Here is a 6000-nt window from a genome sequence, read left to right as displayed (position 1 = left end):
GATTTTTTCTTCGTCTCTCCAGGAACACATTCAACACGTCAGACGAGTGCTCCAGAGACTGTTAGAGAATGGGCTTTTTGTCAAGGCGGAGAAATGCGCGTTTCATGCACATTCTGTTCCCTTCCTAGGGTACATCATCTCCTCTGAGGGAGTGCGCATGGATCCTGACAAGATTTAGGCTGTGGTAGATTGGCCAAGTCCAGATTCCCGTAAGGCCCTACAGCGGTTTCTGGGGTTCGCCAATTTTTACCAGCGTTTCATTCGTAATTTCAGCCAACTAGTCGCACCTCTGACCTCCCCCCGAACGACGTTCAGGTGGTCGAACACTAACGAGGCAGTGTTCACCAACCTCAAGAGTCGCTTCGTTTCGGCTCCCATTCTTGTCACCCCTGATCCCACACGTCAGTTCGTGGTGGAGGTCGACGCGTCAGAGGTGGGAGTAGGAGCATTGCTTACACAACGCACTTCCTCAGACGACAAGATGGATCCCTGCGCGTTTTTTTCTCATCGATTATCGTCTGCCGAACGTAACTATGACATTGGTAACAGAGAGTTGTTGGCGGTTAAGTTAGCGTTGGAGGAGTGGCGCCATTGGTTAGAGGGTTCAGGGGTACCCTTTATCGTTTGGACCGATCACAAGAACCTTGAATATATTAGATCTGCTAAAAGACTCAACTCCAGGCAGGCTCGGTGGGCACTTTTTTTCGGACGTTTTGACTTTGTTCTCTCGTACCGCCCGGGTTCCAAAAACATCAAACCCGACTCTTTATCTCGTATTTTTGATCCATCCGAACGCCCGGTGACTCCCGAGTGTATTTTACCTGAGAAAGTAGTTATCTCCACACTCATATGGGAGGTCGAGTCAAAGGTCAAGATGGCCTTAGAAGGGGTAACGCCCCCGCCCGGTTGCCCACCGAATCAGTTGTTTGTTCCGGAGGGGTTATGGTCTGACGTTATTCAATGGGGTCATTGCTCCAACATGGCTTGTCATCCAGGAGTGACCCGCGCTAGTCATTTAGTTAAGCAACAATTCTGGTGGCCGTTAATGGCTCGCGATATTCACGATTTTGTCTTGGCCTGCTCAGTCTGTGCCACTGGTAAGACATCTAACCGTCCTCCGGATGGGTTACTTCGACCGTTGTCTGTCCCTTCGAGACCCTGGTCCCACATCGCGCTAGATTTTGTCACCGTCCTCCCGCCCTCCAATGGCATGACGGTTGTTTTAACCGTAGTGGACCGGTTCTCGAAGGTGGCACATTTCATTCCCTTGCCCAAATTACCTTCAGCCAAGGAGACAGCGGTCACGGTCATTGATCACGTCTTTCGGTTACATGGCCTCCCGACGGACGTGGTTTCTGACAGGGGTTCCCAATTTGTGTCCAAATTTTGGCGGGAGTTCTGTAAGTTACTGGGGGCTATGGTCAGTCTGTCTTCGGGTTACCCTCCCCAGAGCAATGGTCAGTCCGAGCGGGCCAACCAAGATCTTGAGAGAATGTTCCAATGTTCGGTAGCCAGGAATCCTTCGTCCTGGAGTCAACAACTTTCTATGGTGGAGTACGCCCATAACTCGTTACCAGTGTCATCCACGGGCCTCTCTCCGTTTAAGTGTAGTTTAGGTTACCAGCCCCCAATTTTTCCGAGAAAAAATAAACTTTTCCTGGAATCCGAAGTCGCGGTCCCCTCCGCTCACGCTTTCGTCCAGAGGTGCCGCCGCACTTGGACTAGAGCCCGTGAGACTCTACTCCAAGCGGGGGGGGGGGGGGGGCGCATGAAGGCCAGGGCTGATAGCCACCGGTCAAGGCCTCCCGTATACGTTGTGGGTCAAAAGGTGTGGCTTTCTACCAGAAATATTCCGCTCCGTTCCGTTTCTAACAAGTTAGCTCCCAAATTTATCGGCCCGTTCCCTGTCACCAAGATTATTAGTCCGGTGACAGTCCGACTCAAACTCCCTCCAGTGTACAGGAGAATTCACCCCGCCTTCCACGTATCAAGGATTAAGCCCGTGTTTTATTCTCCCATTAATCCACCCGCCCCTGTTCTCCCACCGCCGCGACTCGTAGATGGGGAAATTACTTATTCAGTACATCGTATTCTGGACTCGAGACGGAGGGGACGCGGATTTCAGTGCTTGGTGGACTGGGAGGGTTACGGTCCGGAGGAGAGAAGTTGGGTACCTGCTAGAGACATCCTGGATCACTCCCTTATCGATGATTACAATCGACAGGTAAGGGAGTCTGAGAACGCCAGGAGGCGTTCTTAGGAGGAGGGTTACTGTCACGATTCATGAATCGGCTGTCTCATGCTGAAGTGTGTGCGTGAGTGTAATTGTGTGGGTGTGGTTACTCGTTGTGTTGATTAGTGTCACCAGCTGTCTTCAATTCCTGTTCCTTTATATGCCCAGCATTTTCTCTCTCTTGTTGTCAGATCGTTGTGGTTGTTCCTCGGTGTGGTGGTGTACTGTTGCCTCGTCTGTTTGAGTTCTTCCCCTGTATTTCGTCATTTCCTCGTGTCGTCTGGATGTTTCCACGGTTCCTGGGTTCACTCGAGCACGTTCACCGCAGTACCACCACCTGATCGCCATCTCATCCCTGCTTCACCTACCACCTGAGTGTTTGTCCCGACCTGTGTCATTCATCTGACTATTTTCAATAAACTGGATTTTACTTGCATCTTGCATCCTTCTGTTTTTCCCTCACAACTCAATGGGGATTTGGTAGTTTCCTATATGTGCTTTGAAAGCTGCTAGAATCTTCTGCTGATAATTGTTCAAAGACATTTTTCTTTGCTCAGGCAAAATAGTATCAGGAAGTGCTTCTCTTATTAAAGTTTTCTGCTTCTGTGCTTGCATTGTGAGCTGTGTTGGCACCTACAGTCTATGGTTGGCACATAGAGGGCCATTAAGGAGCTTGTGTGACTGGAAGAGCATTTGGAAAAAAAACAGTTAATGTTTCCTTTCTCGACACCGATGTGTGGCCCATGAGCCGACATTTTTGTAATATTTCTGTAAAGTGATAATCAGTTTATTAATAGCTGATCTGTGCGATGTACAAGGAACACAAAACTGAAGATAACTGCATGCTGTTTGATGAATTCTTATATTATTCGCAGGTCATGTTTAATCTGTATTTGGTAAATAATTCACTATACCAATAAGATTGTTTTGTTATAAAAAAGTCTTTCATAAATTAAACAAATGATTTTTTTAATGTTTTTGAAATAAGTCTCTTATGCTCACCAAGGCTCCATTTATTCGCAAAACCAGTAATATTTTGAAATATTACAATAACTGTCTTCTATTTTAATATATTTTAAAAGGTGATTTATTCTTCTGACAGCTGAATTTTCAGCGTCATTACTCCAAGTCTTCAGTGTCACATAATCCGTAAGAAATCATTCTAATATGCTGATTTGCTGCTCAATAAAGTTAGAATGATTAGAATGATTTTTGAAAGATCATGTGACACTGAAGACTAGAGTAATGATGCTGAAAATTCAGCTTTGCCATCACTTTAACCGTTGACATCCCCTGAGATCTTATTTATTTCTCCTTGTGCCGTTTTGTTTCAGCTCACACATGCATCCGTGCACACAGAACTGTACACACTCACAAATGCAGCAGGACAGACAGTGCACTCTAATTACACAAGGGTCCCTTAGACTCGCATCTGAATGTCTGGTGCCAGAAAGACAGGTTGGGGAGGTGCCGGTCACCCAGGGAATAGACACAGCCCTCATCTGTAGATCAAAAACATTCAAATGCATACTATATATAGCTCAACCAGGGCACGCAGAGTGCTGTTTTCCTTTTGAATCAAATCAACTGGAATTTTATGAATGTAGTTATCACTAGAAGAAAGAAATTCTATACTCGTATAAAGCACATACAAAATGCAGATCTTTTATATAGAAACAACAGGTCCAAAATTAGTATTTTATCTGACTCTCACTTCACTTAGGATGCAAAGAAAATTTGTATATATTGTACATTTCATTGAAATAGGAAAACCTCTAAAAGAAGAGATTTATTGACGTTTATTGAAAAAAAAAATCCAGCAGAAAACAATCCACTAAAGACAGTAACAGGACAACAGGAGTTGTTTCACTATTAAATCTTCCACTAACCATAATAGTTGTCAAAATCTCTTATTTTTAGATGTATTTACATGGTTACAGTATAGTTTAAACTTCCTTAAGGTATCTAAATATCTTCAACGCTCAGGAGTTTGAGCCAGTATCCCTTAAATGTCCTGGAACAGGATGAGCAATCTGCTGTTAGTTTGAGGAACCCAAAGCACCATTTAAGGACATCACTTTCATAGTCTGATATTTGGTAAGAGATTGAGAAGAGGTATTCTTGTTCACTTGGAAAGGATTCAGTGGATTTGTAAGGGAAGCAAGCCTGGTAATTTTTTTCCCCACAGATATGGTGGCTTTTCATTGATTTATTCATTTCAACCTAAAAAAAATTCCCTCCCCTTTTCACCCATTCCTCACATAGAAAAGCAATAGGACAGCCAAAAAAATAAATAATGTATCATACATTTTTCTAGCACAAACAAAGAAGGATTAGTTACTTGGAAATAAATGAAAGCTGGGGATCTGAATGAAAGTTTATTCCTTCTATTTTCTAACGATATATTTCACTGAAATATAGATTTTTAAGGCTTATTACCCATGTACATGTCGTATCTTGTCATATAATAACATTTTCCTGATCATTGTTACTGTCTAGCTGTGCCTAGTGAAGCGACTGACTCTCTCTAAGCTTTTAAGCTCAGAATGTCTAGCTGCAACTGTAACATAGCAATGTGTCAAATAAGCGATGTGTCTCAGTTTGAGCAGACCTGTTGGTCTTACAAGGTCATTGTAATCTTCAGGTCATTTGTGATATTTTAAAAGGTTCAACAAGTCACAGGGAAAAGTGTTGCTCTTATGTAAATGTAACCCAGAAAGTACCCAAACGAAAAAATTGAGACAGATTTTATTACATGTATTCAACAATAAATGAGTTGAACAATTATAAACAGAATAGACATGTAGCAATTCTGAAAAATCATTTTGACGAGTGTAATTTCTCGTTAAAATACTTCTCCTAAAATACTTCTTAATGTGCATTAATGTGCTTAAAGTCATTTGTAGGTTGATTCAGTCAAAACATGGCTCTGTGATGATTTTAGAATTGCTATGGTTGTTTTGAACAGCATTCAACCAATGGTGTGAGTTTGGGGTGTGCACATAGTGGTACAGAAATCACACACATAACCTTTAAAGAAGTCTTAGTATATGTTTGTTTTTGGTTCATTTGAAAAAAATAATTTATAATAACAATCGTCTTTTACAATTTATAATAACAGTTACAATTTATTTTATGACCATTTTCAACCCTTTTTTAAATGGTCTGTTTTTGCTGCTGCTGCCTTGATATTCGGAATCAAAAATAATTTTCTTAATGCATGTTATTTAGCTTATTGTAAACGATTCATCCCATGTATATATTTCATTTATTTTTGACTTCATAATCTTGAATCAAAATGTCATAACTCGAAAACTGTCCAAAATCAGTTTCGTGAGGTACCTTCGTTCACAAACGCTGCCTAAGAAGTCATTGCCTGATAAGGCAGCAAGGCAACAAGTCAGCTGCCTAAGTTATTAGACGCAGCTAATATCAGTCACTACTCCATTACATCGTGACTTTAAAGTAACACCAGGTAACTTTTGCTCTCGGGGTCCCCCTACAGTTGGGAAATAGTATTGTCCTCTACTACTGTCGTAAACTCTGTCATTGTGCATTTGTTGACAACCATGATAGCCCTGAATACTGTAGGAGGAGGTCACATGCAGGTGCTCTGCTTGCGTCGCGTGTGAAATGTCTTCATCCCAGGTACAGTGGCATATATTTCAGCATGTCATATGAATATAATTTCATGGGTTTTATTTTTTTTCTAACGACAAATGATCGCGATGATCACGTTTACAAGCCAGTGTCATTATAGTAGCCTA

The sequence above is a fragment of the Siphateles boraxobius genome, unplaced genomic scaffold (genome assembly GCF_051911475.1).
Source record: "Siphateles boraxobius isolate OS27281-9 unplaced genomic scaffold, OSU_SipBor_1 68, whole genome shotgun sequence".
In the NCBI taxonomy this organism is placed as follows: Eukaryota; Metazoa; Chordata; class Actinopteri; order Cypriniformes; family Leuciscidae; genus Siphateles; species Siphateles boraxobius.
Note: the sequence above shows the minus strand (reverse complement) of the source record.